The following is a 22,588-nucleotide window of genomic DNA, read 5'->3' on the forward strand; positions in this document are numbered from 1 at the left end:
TCAATTATGCCTATTCCATCCAATTTCCACTGCAGTTAGTGAATTAAGGGTGCACGCACACATACATACGGCAAGCCTTTTATCTACAATTTTCTTTAATCTCTGCCATGTAGGTTGCAAGGCTGAACGCATTTGGGTAGGCGCTTTCTTTGAGCTGAGAGCTGAATTTTTAAAAAATCAGTATGCTCCTATTCACATGCAGTATTTGGAAGGGCAGTAGAGGTGGGTTCACTTAAAAATGTGGAACAAATGAGACCCTTTGCCAACCATGGTCTTGTCAATTAACTACTGCTATGTCTGTTTTAATGGGATGCAGTAGCTCCGTGGCTAAGATGCAGAAAGGATGGCAGTTTGGCGGTTCGAATCCCTAGCGCCAAGTAACGGAGTGAGCTCCTGTTACTTGTCCCAGCTTCTGCCAACCTAGCAGTTCGAAAGCATGCAAAAATACAAGTAGAAAAATACAAACTACCTTTGGTGGGAAGGTAGCAGCGTTCTGTGCGCCTTCGGCGTTTAGTCATGCTGGCCACATGACCAAGGAGACATCTTTGGACAGTGCTGGCTCTTCGGCTTTGAAACAGAGATGAACCCCACCCTAGAGTTGGGAGCGACTAGCACATATGTGCGAAGGGAACCTTTACCTTTATGTCTGCTTTGACTTGTGCGTGATGTGACTGTGTTTGATCAAAAGAAACATTCCCAAATGTCTCTCTTCTGCTACCTGCTTGGCATTAACCCATATTCAATCCTGATTTAACTCTGTTGGGTCAAGGCTCAGCAGTTATTACTATGCTGCCTCACTTTACCTAATGGGAGAATTGCTCTTAGATCATTTCCCTCTGCATCAGAGCTCCTTGTAACTTTAGAGCAGGAGTGGGGATTTCATGGGTGCAAGGGCTGTTTTGTGCTTTATACACTATGCTCTGTAAGAAGGTGGAGCAGAACCCAAGTCGATATTTGGGGTGGGGGAGTAATGAATTTTTAACAGGATGGGGGAAAGCCTCTGCAGGTCATAAAGTTTTTATTTTGCATTTGAAACACCCTTTCCCCATCTTCCCGAATGGAAAAAAAGAGGCTAATTTCTTACCTGAGTAGGGAGGGTGAGACATAGAAGGGATGATAACAAGCTACAGTAGTTGTATACCTGCTTTATAGCAATTTCACAAACTGTGGTCTTTACAACAAAGAGTTGACTATTGTGCATCCTAAAAACAAGTGCCCAAAGCAGCATCTATGTGAATCTGTTGGAATAACGACAACCCAGGGATGTGAAATATTAACAATTAATACATTGCATAGGATGGGATTGTGCTATCCGTGGGCCACTTGGTTTTGCGTTCACAGAGTCTTGAACTCTGGATTTTTCCTTTAAAAAAAGAAAGAAAGAAATAGCAAATAAAGTACAGTAGGTACATTAACTTGCTGAAAGTTTTATTGTCCTATTTATATAAAAAATTAAAAATCCCCAACCTCTGCAAAAAGGAGCAAAAGTACAGAAAATCCTTTGCTGCTCTGTCCTGGTATCACTAGAAATTCCAGGACCTTGGAAGGCTGAACAGTTGCATTTAAAAAAAAAGAAAGTGTGGTTCCTCCCATTACAAAAAAGTTCTTCTAACCTTGGATTATTATGTAAACATTCATAGGCTGCTTGTATCCACTTTTATCAGTGTTCTACCTTGAGACAAGACAGATCCTTGGTTGTTCAAAGGGAAAGAAATGCAGGAGATATTGACAAAGATACTTATCTACCGATAATCATCTCTTCATGCAAACCCACAACTGTTTGCCAGTAGTGGCTTGGTGATGGCACAACAGTAATGGCCTCATTACTCTTGTGTTTGCTTCTGTGCTTTTCTACATGTCGCAGAAGCTACCAGGTGGAAAGGGGATGCAACAAGAGAACCGTACCTTACTCCTATTTGAATCAGAGAAACGAGGCAACTGTTAGAGCGAAAAAACTCCAAACTAATGCAGACGTCTTAATATCTTTGTATAGAGGAGGTCTATTATGAATCATTCTTTGCTACCCTATTACTCAGCTTTTGATAGGGGCTTACTTGTCTCAAGTGCTTTTCATTACAGCCCTAATGCTGTCTATTAACATACTGGATGGAAGCTCTTTTCTCATCGGAGGCATGCATCACTGTGCTTTTAAAGATTATGGGGCTTGCAAATACATAACACTTTACCGCTTTGCAGACGTAATTCACGCAGAACAAAAAATGGCATATATCCTGATAGGTAAATAGATAACCTACACCCCCCTCTAGAACCCAGGTAAGGAGAAATATGAGTGTTTAAGATGATTTGAGTCTCATCTATGAAAATAGAAACCAATCAGTTAAAGAAATCATAGCCTTGAGAATTAACTGCGTTACAGAGCCAGCAGCTAGGAAAAGGGAGTGGCCAAAGAATTCCTATTGCAATAGTTGGCGGATTGGGGAAATGGTGCTTTTAATATTGCGCCTTCAAAATAATTTCCTGTTCCTTTAAAATACTTTCCCTATAGGAAATGTCTTTTTCTTTTCCCTGCACAATTTTTGATTTCTCTACAACAGCATGCAGGCACATAGGGTCCAGACATGGGGGGGTGCAAGCTGAATATCCCATTTTAAGTTGATCTGTGTTATTAAGTATTGCTGTTCTTAATTATTATTATTATTTTCCTGTCTTGGCGATTCATGTCAGGTGGCTGGATTTTGTTTGAAGTCTCCCAGCAACAAATGGAGATCCCAAGTTCTCTTTTTTTGCCAGTGCTATGGATTGTTGGAAGAAATGTCCATCTGGGTTCAGTTCCAAGTGGGGAAAAAGACACTGGATGCATGGAAGTTGCTTGGAAAGGAGGTTTATTGATGAACAGGATTACATGGCTTGAAGATCTTTGGAGAAGAAAACGGGAAGTGATGCTGAGAGTGCCTGGGTTTTATGCTCTCTCTGGGCTTTTAAATTTGAGCTTGTATTCTGATTGGTTGTCAGGCTCCCATGGGGCCATGCAGGGGTAACTTTGTAGGTTGTCTGTGTCCCAGGCTTGGTTGAGCCTTGCTGGGTGATGATGTAATGAAAGGGTTTTGGGCAATTCCTACCATGGCGCTGCTTGAAGGAGGTAGATATTTGTTATGTAGAATAGACTGGCCCAGGCCTTAATGGCCCATTAACAAAGGTGGGGGGGGGGGGTCTGAGTTTTTGCCTCCCTTTTAGGGGAAATATTCTGCCCTTTTAATATTTCCTAAAATATTTCATTTTTCTGGGAGAAGGGTGGGTGCTAACTTCCTACAGGATAAAATTTGCTCTTCAGAATCCAAACCTCACTCTGAACATTAGCTGTGGTTAGGGTTAGGATTTGTGCTTCTTGTCTGGACTACAAAGAGCTGGTAGATGGTTTCAATGCTAACATAAATGGTGATGCATGAACTTTAAAATAGAACACTGCTATTCATTTATTGTTGTTAGTTCTGGGCTATTCAATACTTCAACAACTCTGGGCAGTTTACGAATAAGCTATGGGACCCGAGCATGTCTCCTTGAGATCACTACTAATCTCTGGGTGGGGATTTGGCTGCATTTTGTTGGTGCTGCACATGTTTCTGAATGTGTGCATCTTTAATGCCACATTGGTACACAGTAACTGGGTATTTCACTTACTGCAGCTGCTGAGGTGTATTTTGAAATAGCGATAACCTACTTTAAGATAAATATATTTTTCTCATGTGACTCTCTTGGCTTTTAAGTAGAGAGAGTATGCTATAGGATAAATGGATGTACCAGATGGGAGAAAGTTTTCCACTACACGCAGTAGCTAAATGCAAATTGGCAACAATCGGCACTGTCAGAACAGATAATATGTTGGAATTCACATTATAATATTTTAATTCCTTCCCCACTCTCTTTTTCTCACTGTATTCATTTTTACAATTCCAGGTAGCTGATAAGGTAAAGAATACCACAAGTCATAGAACTGGATAAAATATGAACTTCTAACCCCTCCTGCAGCACCCAGGAGGGGCAATGTGCCTACCTATACAATCCTTGAGTTGGTCCAGCTTCCTGTTCTACAAGTTTTATTACCTTGTTCAGAACATTTTAATTAAATAAAAATGGATGCTGAAAACCAGAAGGCTGAAACAAACATAACCTGCATTGTGTTTATCGTTTTAACCTTGTTGCTAAATTGAGAATGTAAGCTGTTCAGATTTTGATATGACTGAAGCCAGAAATAAATAAGCAAATAGAGTCTAACATAGACCCCCCCCATTCTTAAAAGTTGTATTTGTTATTCTTTATTTAAAGTTTCTAGTAGCTCACAACAACCAATACATACAGCATAAAAACACATTACACCCTTCCCGTCAAGCTGTTGTTATTATTATTTATTTATTATATAAATTTGTTTGGCTACCTATCTTGCAACTGTGACTCTGGACAGAGAAAGTGAAAATCCAACCCAACCCAACCCAATCCAACCCAACCATTCATCAGCAACAATTCTTCCTTTTATTTATTTTTCACACTTCTAAAACACCCATCTCCCTCAGAGAAGAAATCCAGATGGTGTACAGCAAAGTATTAAATTATTAATAATGAAATTGGGGTATTGCACCCAAGGCAAAGCCAATTCAAAAATGCAGGAGAATATTGACAATTTCCCCCAGACTCTAGATGCCATGCTCTGGGGAACATCCAAATCTTCACGGACTTACAAAATACTTTGAGGGTTGGGGGCTATGTGAATCTCAAGGAGAATATGGTGTTCCAGAGTGGTTAATGGCTACTGGAAGGGCTAAAAAATTGGCATTTTGAGAAATAGTGCTGTGAAAACCACTCATGTTAACTCGGAGCAAACGTCTCCCAGAAGCAACAGGCTTATAACTTAAAAGTTGGTGCAAACATAGAAGAACGGAAGATAGATAGGGAGGGAGGTAAGTAGGTGGGAAAGAAGGAAGGAAGGAAAAAAGAGGAAAGGATAGCTTTCTTAATATTTATTTATTCTCCTGTTTTGTTCCTACATGCCAGACACTTGGTGAAGAATTTGGAGTCTAACAGTAAGTTAAAATTCATACGAGCACTTCATAAAGTTGGATACTAAACAAAATTGGGCATGGGGGGGGGGGGGGGGAGAATCACTCCAGGAAAGCAGATAGTGAGGAAAGTAAGGTATGGAGACCAGGAAGAATATGGTTTTTCAAATAGCTTTGCACCATGTGAGTTTCAGATATCAGTGCAGAAACTCTGTCAGGCTTTGCAGCTATCTGTCTATCGAAGGCTGGATATGCTACAAATCTTCTAATGGGATTAAAGCTTAATGCTGCGAGTGGAATATTGAGGGAGGGGGAGGGAGAGAAAGAGACTACTTTCTGCCTGAGATATTCCCAGCTGCACAAAAGCAGGAAAGGAAACTTCAATTTGCTGCCAATTGGATCTTTTGCTTAGAACTGGCCATATGATCTGGCACACAACCCTGAACTTTTTCACTATGCTATTTTGACATGGCCTGAGTTGCACTGTCATTCAGCAAATCTTTTTCTCTAGCCTTTGCATCCTCAAATAAATTGCCCCTAAAATCCCTAGAAGGAAAAATGCAGGTCTTCTCTCCAATCCTTGGCTGTTTTCACACAACACAATCAACTAGATCAGTTACAAACCCAGTGGTCACATTCACCCAAAATGTTAAACCCTATTAATTTCAACCAAGAGTTGGAGGTGACAGTACTGTAGTCGTGGGATGTGTTTTGGACTGACCGAATCCAGCCAATTCATTCTGGCAAATTTTGTTTCACAGTCAGAGGATAAAATGTCTTTCACAAATATAGTTATTGGTGCAACACTATTATTAAGCAGGAATGGACAGGAGGAAAACAGCATCCTGCTGTTTAATTCCTGCTGGAACATGGCAAAGATTTTAACAAAACATCCTGGGTGAGGTGGACTTGGTCCAACAAATTCATCTGTTACTTAAAGTGATGATTTACCTGTTTATTTCTTCTTTTCAAAAGGTATTGCTATATCACATCTCTTTTCAGAAAATCTAAAAGCATTTACAGTAACAATAACATAATTCCAGAATAAAATAGAGTAAAACCAGTTAGAAAAAAACACATTCCATGAAAATAGACCTGTTGGGGGAGTTTTAGTAGATAGGGCCAACATAAAAAGATTACATTTACAAAAGTGAATTATTTTCATATCAGCCACCATCTACTTAGTCACTCCAGGGACTCAGAAAAATGTGTTGTTCAACCCTTTGTGGAGGTTGGAGAAGAGTGGCCAATCTGCCAACACCTGCTGGGCCAGCAAGATCAATAGAAGAGAAGAAAGTAAAAGAGAGAGAGAGAGAAAAAAATGCTCGCCATCAGACATGGGTATGCTCTGGACAGGATTTTTAAATAAAAAGAAAGGCTATGCCAAACAGAAAGATCACGAGGGCACCTAAAAGCAAAAGGGCTGGTTTATTAAGCTTGGAAGTCAATGAAGAAAAGTAAGATAATTTAAATTAGGATAAAACATTATCAAGTGATAGCATGGCACATGAGTAAAGCAGAGCCACTGCTATGCTCGCCATGAGTCTCACCACTGAGAAAGCCTAGGAGAATTTTTATCTTCTCCCTTCCATATATAGTTTGAAGAACTTCAAAATCTATCTGCACATACAGTTTTATTCTGAAGTTTAAACAAGATAGTAAAATAGACTGGCATTAGGCTGTCAAAGGAAGGAGACAAAGCTGCACATTCTTTCCTGATTCATTCAACCTACATTCTGAATGTACGCTGAAGGAGGCTGGATTGAAAGAAGATGAGCTCCCGTTTTAAAGCTGAGGAAGGAACATCAATAACCTACACAGTGCTGATGACACAACTCTGATAGCTGAAAATGCAAATGCAAGTTCTAGTAATGAAAGTCAAAGAGCACGTGAAAAACATTGGGATGAAGATTAAATGTAGAGAAGAACAAACTCATGTCAATACCTATAGCAGCTAGTCTTAATGCTGACAGTGAAGTGTTTTCTGCCTTTTAGATTCAGCTATCAGCAATCAGTGGCTCAGTGGCTAAGACGCTGAGCTTGTCGATCAGAAAGGTTGGCAGTTAGGTGGTTCGAATCCCTCGGGCCGTGTAATGGAGTAAGCTCCCGTTACGTGTCCCAGCTTCTGTCAACCTAGCAGTTTGAAAGCATGTAAAAATGCAAGTAGAAAAATAGGGACCACATTTGGTGGGAAGGTAACAGCATTCCGTGTGCCTTCGGCGTTTAGTCATGCCGGCCACATGACCACGGAGATGTCTTCGGACAGCGCTAGCTCTTCGGCTTTGAAATGAAGATGAGCACCTCCCCCTAGAGTCGGGAACGACTAGCACACATATGCGAGGGGAACCTTTACCTTTATCAGCAATGAAGGGACTAGCAGGCAAGAAATACATTAGATTAGCATTTGATAATATAGCAGAAGACTTTAGAAAGGGCTGTGATTTGTCTCTTCCTGAAACAAATTAAAAGCATGCAAGTAATGGTTTTCTCTGTGACAACCTATGGAAGTAAGAGTTGGGTTTTGAAGAAGCAGGACAGAGAACATATTGACGCTTTTCAACATTGGAGAAGACTCTTGCAAATACCATAGTTAAGCAAGGGAATAAACAAATCATAGAACAAGTCTATCCAGAGTTTTTTCTCAAGGCACACCAGGCTTAAATTATCATATTTTGGACACATTATGCTAAGATCTAGATATCCTGAGAACTCTATAATACTAGGAAAGGTAGAAGAAAAGAGAAGGCAATTGGGAAGCCATTTTGCAAAACTCTTTCTCTTGAATTACCGTACAAATTTCACACACTTTTGATCGAATCACGCCTTTTCACTCTTTCTTCCACTCTTTATTAGGCTTCTGTTTTCAGAATAACCCTGTTTTTAGGGGACCAATGCTAAGCCAAGTCCAAAACCCCCCAGAAGTCTGGCTTCTCTTTCATTTCCCCTCAAATTCTCTCTCTTTTCTCTTTTCCTTCCTTTCCCCAGTGGAAAGATCAAATAAACCTGGGCTCTGAAATTATTTGCAGATGCCTTGGAGAAAAATTGGATCCCTTCCATTGAAAGACACTGGGGGGTGCTCTAAAACTTCCAGCTCAAATATACAGGCCAAGGCCTTTGTCAGAAGGATAAGAGGAGATCAAAGCCTACCAAACAAATGTAGCAGCCTACAACTCTATACCTAGCCTCAGGCTTCAGAGGATGCTTCCTAGCTTGGTTTTATTTTATTTTATTTAAAAATGCCTCTTAGGGGAAGCTTAGCAATGAGGTAGAACCCACTCTGCTTTTCTTTACTCTTGGGCTGTGGCATAGCAGAAGAAAATTATCCATCCATCCTGGTGCGTAAAGTAAAAGTCAATCCACTGGGTATCTTAGCTGGATCCCAGGAAGAACAGCAGACCAAATAGAAACAACCTTCACATCTGGCCGCCTTCGGCAGCTTCTAGGGCTAAACACCACAGTAGGGTTTATTGCTGATGTTTGTTCTAGGCAACTCATTATTAATATATATTCATATATTCTCCAGGGCTTGCAGCATGCTGAGTGACGATGCCTAAGCTGCCCCATTCATTTCCCACAATGCATTTAATATGGCAGCTTTTCAAGGCGTTCTGGGAAGCCTAACCGGCAGTTCAATTCTGTCACCCAGCCCGCCTGCTGCCTCCTGGCATTTTCCCCACTGAGTTGAGGGAGCCCACTAGAGCTTTTTCTGCTTGATCTCTAAGCAGCCTCCGCTATGGGGCCCAAGGAAGCTGTAAGGCTCTTAATGCATGCCTTGAGGAAGTGGATCCTATGTATAAATTGAAAAGATGTGTCCTTGCAGATGGCTGACCATAGGCTAGTCAGTCATTCTCTCTCTCTCTCTCAGCCCACCCCACTCCACAGGGTTGTTGCTGTGGGGAAAATAGAAAGAGGAAGAAGCATTATGTCTGTTTGCCTTCTTGAGTTATTTATAAAAACAACAAAGGCTGGTAGACTATTCAAACTTTTGATCATTAGCTATGGAGGACAACAAATGTCTGTCCATAGCTACTGATCAAAAATTGAGTAATCTTTTCTTTCTTTCTCCTCACGGTCAGATTTCCCGCATATATATATGTATATGTATATGTATATGTATGTGTGTGTGTGTGTGTGTGTGTTGTATTTCTGCTGATAAATAAATAAAGGGAGACTAGTATAGATCTATTTCAAGCTATTTAGCTCTCATCAGCTAGCCATACTTGAAATAGATCTATACTAGTCTCCCTTTATTTATTTATCAGCACAAAAACAACACAAATATAAAAAGGCAACATTAAAAAAATAAATTAAAAAATATGGTTTTCTGCCTGGATGGTCTCCTGTAGTGAGCCGATAGACAGAAAGGGGGAGTAGTGATTTCCCTCCCATATTTGGGCCTACCAGGGGTTGTAACACACACACATACACACACACACACACGCCTCCTGGGAACTGGAATGGGCTTTCTGATTGGTGGAGGGCTGCCTGTCCATCAAAGCTGAGAATTCCTCATAGCTGTCCTCACTTAGTGTCTTTTAGGCCCCTCCCAACTGGTCTCTATCTGCAGCACTTGATTTCAGGGGCTGCTTCCCGTTTTTGAAGCCCGCTGCAGAAGAAAGTCAGAAGAGAAGCTAATGGCTTCAATGTCCTTTTAGATCTTTCTGACTCTGAGGGCTAACTCTTGACTCAGCCTCTCTGTTTCAGATGGGCAGGCTGGGAGAGCCATCACTTGCATAAATGGTGCCAGCAAAACCTGTTTGCCTGAATGGAGTTCTTATCATTTTAAACTCTTTGTTTGCCAGTTTTTTTTTATCCCACAGAAGAGTCCTTTCTTCAATTTTCTCCATCGCACCTATGGCCCTGTGGAGTCATTTAAAGCATTAAAAGTGCAATTTTAAAACCAGGATAAATCCTGGTGGGAAAAAAAATGTTTAAGCCTAACATACACTTTTCTCGTCATAAATTAACTGGCCAAATGTTTTGAGTATTTCTTCCTGTTGTTCTACAGTGTAGAATTGGAAGGAAGGAAGGAGAAAATCTTGCAAATGGATTTCAGAGAAAGTGAAAACGACTACTTGATCAAGCTTGAATTTGAGCTTTCATTGCAGGCACTCAGAGAAGGAGACTCAAAAAGCTGAAGGTTATTTGCCCGTATTAAAAAAAAAAATCAGGTGAAGGTTTAAAAAGGTGATTAAAAGCATCTGGAAAGCAAAACATGCTGATGCCTCCCAGTAACCTTGTAGTGAGTTGATTTATGACAGTCCGGTTCCACTCGTAACAAGATTACAGCTTCTTCACATCAGCCATTGTGATAAATACCAATTACCTACTTGAATATTGCCATTAAAATTTGCCTAAGTAAGGAGCTGGATCATACATCTCGGTTGATTACATATCAATGATGCTGACGCAGGCTGGGCAACTTCTCAGCCTGCTTAAAGATATGCCGCCCTAATTTAGACCGTGATTTGCATACCATTTTCCCATACAGCCAAACTTCGAAAAGTATAATTACTTTCTGAATATTCTTCATTCTGATTTGAATGTTAGAAAGGCCATATAATGAATTGCTTGGGCTAATGAAAACAAACGCACGCCTCGGGAAAGAAAAAAAAAGTGCCACCGTTCAGCCAGCATGTCATGCAGTGTGTGGGAGATGGTGTATAACTCTTTGGAAAATGAGGAGATGAATGTCACAGAATGCCCTGTTTTGTATACAGCAAGTATTCCTCAGTGAATCACAATGGATTGGTGCATATATTAATGACACTACCATGGCCACTTGCCAGTGAAATGTTCTCAGTGAGGTCCTAGCTAAGACCCTACTTGGGGGGGGGGGCAGCTATGTTGACTTGACATAGTACCTTGGACTGATGTGACTGTATGTGTGAGCCTGTGCTGCTACAGTCTTAGGAAAAATTAAAATTGGTACTGTCACTTCTTGATGGCAAAGTTAAGTTCAGTTGCCTTTGCATCATGCTAGGACACCGGGGCACTCCTTGTCACTTTTACAAGGTAGACTAGACAGGAAACATGAACAGGTGAGTTAATTCTACTTTTATTGTAAAGCTATCTTAATAGAATCAGGTCTTTCCCCTATACCATTACACCATTGAGTGCCAATAATGGACTCCAAGAGGATAATGTGTTTATTTACATTTACTAGCTTAAGCAGGTGAATTTGGGAGGCAGAGGAATATTATGGTAGATGCAACTGTTTGGAAAACAAGCAAACACATTTCCAGTAGCAAAGTACAAATTAGATGAATACAGGGTCATTTGGATTGCAAATTTAATTAGAAGTCCTGTTGGCATATTAACTAGGAAGTTTGAGAGTTTATGTATAGTTCTTGTTTGTAAACCTGGCAAGTTCTGCTTTTGGATATTGTTCTCTATAAACAGTTCTTTGTTTTTGTTGTTACTGTTGTTTTCTATCTCCTCAAATCCAATGAATTTATATTTGCATACTTCTAAAACCCTCATTATCAAGACCTATAACTGGGTGAAATAGTTCAACGGAGGGCAACAATTTGTGAGCCAAAGTATCTCAAATGGGATAAGCTTACCAAATGTGTCCACAATCAGGTACCCATGACTTCTGAAGGAATGGAATTTGGGAAAGTTGTCACTGCTTTAATGCTACTGACTGACTACTGCAGACATGTGATCTTCATTGTCAACATTATGTGACAGTTTCCCAGCCGGTCCCTTGTTCCCTCTTCCCTCCCTCTTCCCACCTAACCACTTGCCAGCCTACTGGGAAGGGAATAGAATGGAAGGGGAAGGGAGGGAAGGTGAGACTTCTGATGCCGTCTGCTAAATTCTCACAAGGAAAGTCAATAGGGAACCTGGTAGGAAGTCAAAATTTACGTCTATTCCCACTGCTTTTTGCCTGCTCTTGCTCATTCTGCTTCTCTGTTTAGGTAAGGAAATATCTCTGAAATGATGACCCAATAAGGTCCAGATTGTATAGTTACACCAAAAAAGAAAAATCCGTTTTCAAATTCTTAACTCACTGGATTTATCCTGTTTATTCAGAAATTCTCTGCTAACATTATTCTGGTGCATAGTGGCATATGTGGCTTGCTGTGCTATTTCTTTTGGCGAGATTGTGTATTGACTAGGAGCAAATACCTCTGTAAGTCACCTGTCTCTAGAAGGCTAATGTCAAGAACTGGCTGGAAAAAAAAACCCAGTCTCTCCTGGAAATGTGAAAAGTGTAACTGTGGAAGGCTTTGCTAAGAACATTCCTCTGTTTTGCATTTATCAGCATCACATAACTTAAGAGAAAAAAAAAGGAATGGTGGGTAGCTTGCCAATATATCAAGAGAAACATTCACTATTAGCCAAATTTTAGACCTTTCCTATCTCTTTATTAGTTTTTAAGGGGAAGAAAAGTGGGTGGGAGCAGGGGAAGTTAAGCAAACAGCAGACGCTGCAACATTTCATGCTGAAAATAGGCTTGCAATATCCCTATTTTCATTTCAGAAACAAATTCTCATGCCATCCATGAAAACCTTATAGACTGCCCAATATGTCTTTCTAGAAGTTGCTTCAAAAGTGCAGTTTTTAATATGACAGCAAAAGGAAGGAACTAAGTATTCTGGGAGGACTCATTTTCATTGTATGTTTAGAAAGAAGAGAGGGTAAGCCATCACATTGAAATAAAAGTTTCCACAAAAACCCTGTATTCCAACTAGATATGTTAGATTTCAACTCCTGGATGTCCAGCCAGCAAATATGAACCAGTTGCCAAGCAGATCACATGTTCATGGGGATGCTGCAAAAGTCGTAACTGTGAAAAATGATCATAAGCCACATTCTTCAATGTAACTTTAAGCAATCACTAAATAAACTGTTGTAAGTAGAGGACTACCTCTACCACCAGTAATATACATATCACTGATATATGTCCTTAGTAATAGTAATATCTGGAGATTTGAAAAGTATGAGTCAGGACAGGAGGACAAACAAAGAGTCTCAAATGTTGAGACTCTAGAAAGAGTGCAGAGAAGAGCAACAAAGATGATTAGGTGACTGGAAGCTAAAACATATCAAGAATGGTTGCAGGAACTGGGTATGTCTAGTTTAATGAAAAGAAGGACTATGGGAGACAGGATAGCAGTGTTCCAATATCTCAGGGGTTGCCACAAAGAAGAGGGAGTCAACCTATTCTCCAAAGCACCTGAGGGCAGGACAAGAAGCAATGGATGGAAACTAATCAAGGAGAGAAGCAACTAGGAACTGAGGAGAAATTTCCTGACAGTTAGAACAAGTGGAACAACTTGCCTCGAGAATACTGGAAGTTTTAAAGAAGATGTTGGATAACCATTTGTCTGATGTAGGGTTTCCTGCCTAGGCAGGGGGTTGGACTAGAAGACCTCCAAGGTCCCTTCCAACTCTGTTATTCTATCCTAAAGCATTTAATGCTATTTTTCGGTTCCAGAATTCGTTCTTGGACAGACACACATACTGTATTCTTGCCCTTACAAAACGAAGAAAAGATTGCCACCTTGCTAACTGCCCCCGAGTCTGCTTCCACTCTCTTTTTCTGAAAAACACTCCACTGGCTGCTCTTTCTCATTATCCATATAAATGGCATCAATACAACAGCTCTTTCTTGTGTTCAAATGAGACAGATTATGCATGCAGGTCTGCAAAGTGGAGCCTGAATTGCATATGGGCGGAAGGCCTAAACTTACAGGGGGTTAAACTTAAGGACAGCAGGCTGAGGATCTGGAAGTCAGCCAAGTGGCTGCCAAATCTATAGATTTTGGAGCAGCAACTCCTGGGCTTAGGAATGAGAAAGGAACAGCTAATGAGACTCATGAGATCTGTTAATACTTAACCTAATGCAACACCTACTGGTCCTGCCAATAAATCAAAGGGACTGTGGCTATTGCTTTGCTTCCATTACAGCAATGTTCTACCAGTTGGAGGCTGGCTGCCGGGTTGATGCACTCAGATTTTCTGGACCCGTTTTATTTTGGGTTTTGTTGTTTTTCTTGCCCACAATCTTCTTCTCGAGGCCAGCTGGAAGGAGCCCTGCCAGAAGCACAGACAACACCTTGCAGTTTACCTGGTGGCGTTTCTTTCTGAAAAGAAGCTGAATCAAAAGGCCAACAGCAGGGCAATGCTAGGAGTGGAAAGCCCAAAAGTGTGCAAAGTGCATTTGGCTGGTAGCTAGAAGTGCACAATCACAGTAACAATGGTGGCTTGATCTATTGACTGCTTCATGTCTGGGAGTTTTATTATGGAAAGGGTTAGCTGGCATGCTAGGCTAGGCTAAAATAGGATTGGATAATTTTGGGTGTGGCCTACTGTGAGAAATCCAACCATGCTCATTGCTTGTTTAGATAAGACATGTGAATATAGGTAGTCTTTGTTGGCTACCTCATTTAGTGACCTTTCAAAATTGATGAAAATGTGACGATGTTCTTCCATCATGTTTGAAGAGGACCTTGGCATCTAACAGGTTGTGTGGCTGTCCACGGTATGTCCGCAGGTGGCTGGTAAGGCCTATACGGGCATGAAATGTGCTGCCACATGTCGGGCAGACATGTGTGGGCACCATTGTTGCAACATTTGCAGCTTTGGCTTTGCGGAGTGCTTGCTTCCCTTGTTTGTTTGTTTGTTTATTTGGATTTATATGCCGCCCTTCTCCAAAAGGACTCAGGGCGGCGCACAACATTAAAAAACATACATCCCAAAAATTAAAAAAAAATTACATCCATATCCAAAAAAAACCCAAACTGAATTTAAAAGACAATACATTTAAAATAAGTTAAAAATTAACAAGCCAGGCCGGCTTGCTGGAAAAGCCAACTTTTTAGGGCGCGTCAGAAGGACCGGAGGTCAGGGATTATGCGAAGCTCCGGGGGCAGCTCATTCCAGAGGGAAGACGCTCCCACAGAGAAGGCTCTCCCCCTGGGGGTCACCAGCCGACACTGTCTGGCCGACGGCACCCTGAGGAGGCCAACCCTGTGGGATCGTATTGGACGGTGGGAGGGTACTGGTGACAGTAGGTGGTCTTGCAGGTACCCTGGGCCTAAGCCATGGAGCGCTTTAAAGGTCATAATTAATACCTTGTGCTATGGTTGTTGTTCTGTCCTCAGATATCTGGCAACCTTGGTGGATCACCGTGCGCCATGTCGATCGGTCTTGTGCCAGGGTTTCCCGGGAGGTGGTGTCGATATCCAGGGACTTGAAGGAAGCTTTCAAAGTGGCTTTGCATCACTTCCTTTGTCCCCCATGCAATCACTTTCCTTGAGGCAGCTCACCATAGAGGAGCTGTTTGGGGATGCGACGGTGTGGCATCCTTGCAACATGGCCTGCCCAGCCACGATGAAAATGTAACATTGCAATCGATCCTCGTATTTACAACTTTCACAGGTTTGTAAAGCAAAGGAGAGCTGAGGTAAGATTGTAAGTTGTGGTTTTACTTACTGACATCTTCATTTAGGAAGGTTCCAATTTTGGTTCCAATTGTGATGGCTAAACAAGGAGTACATGTCTAGCAAGTATGAGATTCACAAGTGAAGGCAAATATACACGTCCCGGGATAATGTTGCAGGATCCAATCTGGGTTGTTCACAGGGACCAGATGTTGATTGGGGTGGATTTACCACCAGCTTATCAGGTACTCAGGAGCCAACAAGAAAACAACAGCCAACAACAACTTAATATCCAGCCATCAACACTCCAATCAACAACTAAAAAGCCACATATAACCAGACACCACATAACATACTACAAAATAAACCAAAGCACATCTTATGTTGAGAGAGATGTTCCCTGAGGATGGGTACCAGGCATAAACACGAAAGCTTGAAAGACTACATCTCTGGTTTCAATGTACCACTCTGGTTGGATCATGCAAGCATAAGATTCCTCATGTTGATAAAAAGAATAGCAGTTATTAGAACAATGAACATGCGCAAATCAATTCAACGTCAGCAGAGAAGCAAACGTTGGACTCTCAAAGTGGAAGGAAATGGATACAAGTTCTACTGCCATAGATTGCCTAGGTCTTTGGAAAGTAGAGCATTCTTGTGTAGTAAATGAATAAGTAAGTCAGTAAATAAATAAATAAGCTGATCCACCAAGGCTGCCAGACGTCTGAGGACAGAAGAACAACCGAAGCACAAGAGAAGCGAGCACTCCGCAAAGCTAGAGCTGCAAATGCTGCAACAAGGGTGCCCACGCATGTCTGCCCGACATGTGGCAGCACATTTCGTGCCCGTATAGGCCTTACCAGCCACCTGTGGACACATCATGGACAGCCCACAACCTGTTAGATGCCCAGGTCCTCTTCGAACATGAGGGACGAACGTCATGTCTTTTGAAAGTGGGGCATTCTTGCGTAGTAAATAAATAAGTAAATACTATAAATAGACATTACTAATTAGGGGTTTTAAGAGTCTTTTTACTTAGATTAACTGCTTCCAGCCTAGCCAATAAGGAGGGAATTGTGAATAGCAATTGTGTTTTGTTAGCCCAAGTTTAGAATTTAGCATGTTGTCTGACCTCAGCTGTGAAGAGTCGTGATAGATTATAATAGAACCCAATTAAGCACAGTAATGTTTGGACAAGAAGACCATCTACATCCCTTCCAATTCTGTTATTTTATTATCTAGATGTCATTGGGATGCTCGCAAGCCAGGCACAAGAGCAGCAGATCCTTCCTGCTACTATTCCCTAATAATTGATATTTTGAGACAAATCAAATGCCTCTAATCCTGGTGGTAAAACATAGCTATCACAATCAATAGTTATTGATCACTTCTTCTGATTGAATTGATGGAACGGACTAGTCCGCATGCAAAGGTTTATTACAGCAGGAGGGCAATCTGCAGCTGCAAGGCCACATTGCTAACCCCAAAAGATTAGAGTCTAGTCTTCACAACTCTTTCAAAAATTACTGCTGCTGCTGCGCTGTAGTTTAAAATCTGCTGTAAGAGGAAATTTCCTGAATCTATGGAGAAAGAATTATATGACCTCTTAGTTAATTTTCATTTTAATTAAATTTAAGCAAACATTCACTGGTGCTAAGTTTAGTCTTTGTCCCAATGCTACCAAAATTAGTCTTGGTGTTGTCGACTTACTGGAGCAACATCATCGTTGAAAAATCAAAAATTGACTTTAGCTCAGAAAAGATTGCACATCTCTGTGATGGGATGCCAAGATGTTCTAACTGGAGCACCTGGCAACAGGTAATAAGGGAGCTGAGTTTAAGTTCATGGTGTAATGTAAGATAGCTACACTGCAATGCATCCAGTCAATAATTATAGGAAGGTTATTACAGTTCAGCAAAAGATGCGCAGTTAGGAATGCAAAACACAGAGTCCCATTCTAATTCCTCATCTTCCGGACATTTGGGATAGTTATTGAAATAATGAATTGCATACATTTGTTAGATTCTTATCTTGCCTTTTCTTCAGGAGCTCCAAACGGCCTTTGTGCAGTACTCCTTCCTACCCTCTCATTCTCTTAATAACCCTGTAAATTATCTATTTATTTATTTATTTGTCAAACATGTACAAGATAACAAGTGTAGGTATGAACATAAACATGAACAAAGGAAGTAAATATAGATAAATGGGGGCAATAAGACGGGGATGGTAGGCACGCCCCCTTTAAGGACCTCTTAAAAATGGGATGAGGTCCACGGTAGACAATTTAAAGTTGAAGCTTATGGGGGGTTTGAGAATATAACAATGGAGTTGGGTAGAGCATTCCAGGCGTTGACCACTCTGTTGCTGAAGTCATATTTTCTGCAATCGAGTTGTATAGGCTAAGATTGGCACAAAGTCACCAAAACGGTGGTTGGGGTGAATTTTAACCTGGATTTCCTTACTTCAGTGCAACATCTTAATCATCATACCATCCACTACGTCAATTTACATCAATTTTTTTCCTTTTTCCATTACACAAATATACTTCTGATTTCACTCTTTCTACTTAATCAACAGGTGCTCTGTAGAGATAGATACAGCCTGAATTATAGCTATTTTCTAATCCCTCTGGATAAAATTGTAAATTAAGTTTGACTCTAGGTATTTTAATTGTTTTTACTTGCATTTTGCTGTTTTTAATTAATCGATTATTTATTTATTATGTGTTGTACAATGCTTTTTGTATATCTCCTCCTTGTTATTTATTTGTTGTATAATAAATTGTACGCCGCCCCGAGTCCCTTGGTGGAGAGGGTGCGGCATATAAATTGGATTAATAAATAAATAAATAAATAAACAAACATGGACTTTCAGTTTTGTGAATTTTTTTTTCTCCCCCAGAAAGCACAGAGACTCCCGTTCAAATCACTCAAAGTTGGCAAAATAAAACCAAATTATGGTTAGAGATACAGCTGGTCCTTGACTTACAATAGTTCATTTAGTGGCTGTTATAACCGCACTGGCAAAAGTGACTTCATGATCATTTTGCACACTTATGACCTCATGGAGCATCCTGATGGTCACATGATCAAAATTTAGATGCTTGGCAACTGGCATGTATTTATGACCATCGCAGTGATCACTTTTTCAGATCACCTTCCTGAAGCAAAGCCAATGGGGAAGGGGGATTCACTTAACAACCGTGTTACTAACAAATGCAGTGGTTCACTTAACAACTGTGGCAAGGTTATAAAATGGGGCAAAAATTCACCATCTCACTTAGCAACAGAAATTTTGAGTTCAATTGTGGTAAGAAGTCAAGGACTGCCTGTATAATTAAAAAAAAAAAACCCTCCAACGAGCCACTGGGTTTCATATATACATTTTTCTACCCTATGTTAGAATTGGTAGTGGCATTTCCTGATCAATGACACAGGAGTTAAAGGAAGCATAATTTACAGAGGCGCCATTATTAAGGAAACACCGTGTGAAGTCAAACATAAATCACTACATAATGGATGCAGGAGAACAGCAATTGAGACCCACTCGTTCCCTTTAGAACACAAGTAATAGGAGATCCTGAGCTTTTTCTCCAGGTTAATTGATCTGGAATAACTGTCTTCACCTGATCCTCGTGGATGGATGTACAAAGCAGAGTATAATTATGCATGCTTTGTTGGCTGGCATCTTTCTCAATATTTTTTAGGGAGAGTCTCACCAAAGCACATTGTTTAATAAACACTGCACTGATCTTTGTATTTGCTTTGGATCCTATGTTGAAATCCACACAGGTCAGGAGTTAGATGCCATAAAATTACCGAAACTATTCTTTGTTGTTACGGGGTATTATCATAGAATCCTGAAACCTTGACAGTTTCCTTCTCCTTCCCTCTTATATGAAAGACAGTCAAAATGGGAACAAGCTGGGATTTTCTCCTCAACCCCTCCTGTTTTTCCAGGCTAAGATGTCTTCATAATAGCTGTCACCTACTTTCTCAAGGCCATCTTCATATTCCTTTACTGTAGAGGACTCTGGCTATATTACGATAGTTATATAGGAAGTTGCTATAGGAGTGTGCATAGGGACACAGTGGCTCAGCGGCTAAGATGCTGAGCTTGTTGATCAGAAAGGTTGGCAGTTTGGTGGTTCGAATCCCTAGTGCCACGTAACAGAGTGAGTTCCCGTTACTTGTCCCAGCTTCTGCCAACCTAGCAGTTCGAAAGCATGTAAAAATGCAAAATAGAAAAACAGGGACCATCTTTGGTGGGAAGGTAACAGCGTTTCATGCGCCTTCAGCATTTAGTCATGCCGGCCACATGACCACGGAGACGTCTTCGGACAGTGCTGGTTCTTTAGCTTTGAAATGGAGGTGAGCACTGCCCCCTAGAGTCTGGAACAACTAGCACATATGTGCAAGAGGAACCTTTACCTTTACTTTATAGGAGTGTGCAAAGACATAGACAAACATTTACACATGCATACATTTTGTATAGGTATACATATTTTCTACCTCCTCCGTTCCTTTCTTAATTAATTAGGCACTACGTATAGAGAGACAAACTTGAGATGGAGCGCTCTTGAAAAGAATTGACATTAGAAAAGAAATCCGAGCTGACTTTGAGGATTTCTCCATTGAGAGCAAGACAACAAAATAGAGTCATTGCCTTTTTGGTTTCCTCACACATCTGTGGCGAGGCCCTTGTGCCTTTAACAACTGCATGGCAGGCAGATGCAACAGCTCATAGTTTTTCCTCTGTGGAGATGGGAAAGTTTCACCTGCCAGATTTCTTATCCAAGTGCTTAAGGCACAGGAACCTTGCCAGGAGAAAAAGAAAAGACAAGAAAAATAAATTGGCATTCATTCAACGATGTGCAAATTTATACACTGCCTATTGTCTAATGCTGCAGCTCAGCTTTTAAAGAACAAAGGCGGCTTTAAAACTGGCCTCCAGCTTGCTTCCACTGGGATATTTTTTTTTGTTTTTATCTAGACTGCTAGCAGTAGTATGTTGGGGTAGGGAGACGGTATCATATCGTACGTGAGGTCATCTAATCCCAGTAGAAAGATAGGCAGTTCCGCCCACCACCTTTTAAAAATGTATTACTTAGAAAAATTAAATACGCTGCCAATTACAAAGCTACGCTCTAGCTGCTAGCTGCCTATTTATCTGCAATTTGGGACTTCGGGCCTCCACAGAGGATAGCTTGGGATGGCAAGAGAACTCTCTCCTTTTAACCAATGGGATTTTTGTGAATGCCTCCCAAATTCTGTTGCCATTTTGTGAATTAGCTGGCCATCATAGCCCCAACAGACATTCTCTACAATCAGAATTTGCTTCCAATCCAAAGAGGTTATCCAACTCTGCTTTACGGTCTGTGCAGTGATGGGATTCAGATTTTTTTACTACCGGTTCTGTGGGCTTGGCGTGGCTTGGTGGCAGTGGCAGGGGAAGGGGAGGGATACTGCAAAATCCCCATTTCCTCCAGATCAGCTGGGACTCAGGAGGCAGAGAATAGATGGGGGCGAGGCCAGTCAGAGGTGATATTTACCGGTTCTCTGAATTACTCAAAATTTCCACTACGGGTTCTCCAGAACTGTTCAGAACCTGCTGAATACCACCGTCTGCAGTGTATCTTTTTGAATGCATTAGACTGTAGAAGCTGCCCAAACTGAAAATTGGGTCAGAGGTTGGTTTTCCAAGTGCTTTGGGGACCTTTGAAAATATTCAGCTTTGGGTGTACATTTGCAAAATACATTTGGTACATCCAGTTTTGGTCACCACATTACAAAAAAGATGTTGAGACTTTGGAAAAAGTGCATAAAACATATGAAGAATGGGTTGCAGGATTTGGCTGTGGCTAGTCTAGCAAAAAGAAGGACTAGGGGTGATGTGATAGCAGTGTTCCAGTATTTGAAGGATTGCCACAAAAAAGAGGGGGGGGGAGGGCAACTCATTTTCCAAAGCACCAGAAGGCAAGAGAAGAAGCAATGGATGAAAACTAATCAAGGAGAGAACCAGACTAGAACTAAGGAGAGATTTATGTCAGTAAGAACAATTAATCAGTGGAACGACTTGCCTCCTGAAGTTGTGAATGCTCCATCACTGGAAGTTCTTAAGAAGAGATTGGACAACCATTTGTCTGAAGTGGTATAGGGGTTTCTGCCTGAGCAGGGGGCTGGACTAGAAGACCTCCGAGGTCCCTTCCAACTCTGTTATTCTATCAGATGACTCTAAAGAAACTGTGATTAAAATAAGCAACACACAGGGTTATCTAAAACTTCCTCCCAGTGTCACACATATTCAAACATGAGATCATGAAGTCAAAAATAATCTTCCTGAACTTGGTGGCCTCCTGATGCACTCAAGCTGGACTCAGAAACCATTCTGGTTAGAATTGTTGAAAGAGACTCCTGATAAACCTGTAAGGTACCAGTTTGTTGAATAAAATTCTCTAGCAGCAGCACTGGGAAAGCAGTGTGCTGTAGTGAAGCCTTCCATAATAAACTTCCTGGTGGAATATGGCCTGTGCTGCTGCTTCTTCTTCTTCTTCTTCTTCTTCTTCTTCTTCTTCTTCTTCTTCTTCTTCTTCTTCTTCTTCTTCTTCTTCTTCTTCTTCTTCTTCTTCTTCTTCTTCTTCTTCTTCTTCTTCTTCTTCTTCTTCTTCTTCTTCTTCTTCTTCTTCTTCTTCTTCTTCTTCTTCTTTGCCTCTAGCAAGTGAGTTTCAAGGAAGGATTTTCCTAGTTAGCTGCCTTTTCCTCTGTTTCTCCTCTTTTTCTTTTTTCTTTAAAAAAAGAAAAAGAAAAATCTCACTCCATTATTCGTCTCTTGCTCTCTTTCTCCCTCCCCATCTTCTTTTGGCTGCCCTAATTTTTCGTTCACCTATAATTTTCTCCATTGACTTTAATTAAGTTCTCCCCAGGCTTGCTCAGTAGGCAGGCTTCCCTGGGTCTAATTAGACTCTCATCATAAGTAATCTACATGGAAAGGAGACACGTGTGCAGCAGCAGCACGGAGTGCGCACGCAAGCAGGAGAACCTGATTTATTGAGAGGCTACAGCAAGCAGATGGGTGCATAAAACATGACAAATAATTCTGGTGCAATTTAAAAAGAAAAGGGGGAAAAAAGGAGTGGGAACACAGCCAGATGCACAGAGAGAGAGAGAGAGGGGGAGAGAGAGA

General features: G+C 41.0%; 1 long non-coding RNA gene across 1 annotated transcript in view; it reads right to left on the minus strand.

Moving 5' to 3' along the window:
- Positions 1 to 22,588, minus strand: part of LOC309396837 — a 120,384-nt gene that overhangs the window by 54,034 nt on the left and 43,762 nt on the right. The gene's annotated exons all lie outside the window — the stretch shown is intronic.

The sequence above is a fragment of the Natrix helvetica genome (assembly GCF_964273705.1).
Source record: "Natrix helvetica genome assembly, chromosome: 9".
Taxonomy (NCBI): Eukaryota; Metazoa; Chordata; class Lepidosauria; order Squamata; family Natricidae; genus Natrix; species Natrix helvetica.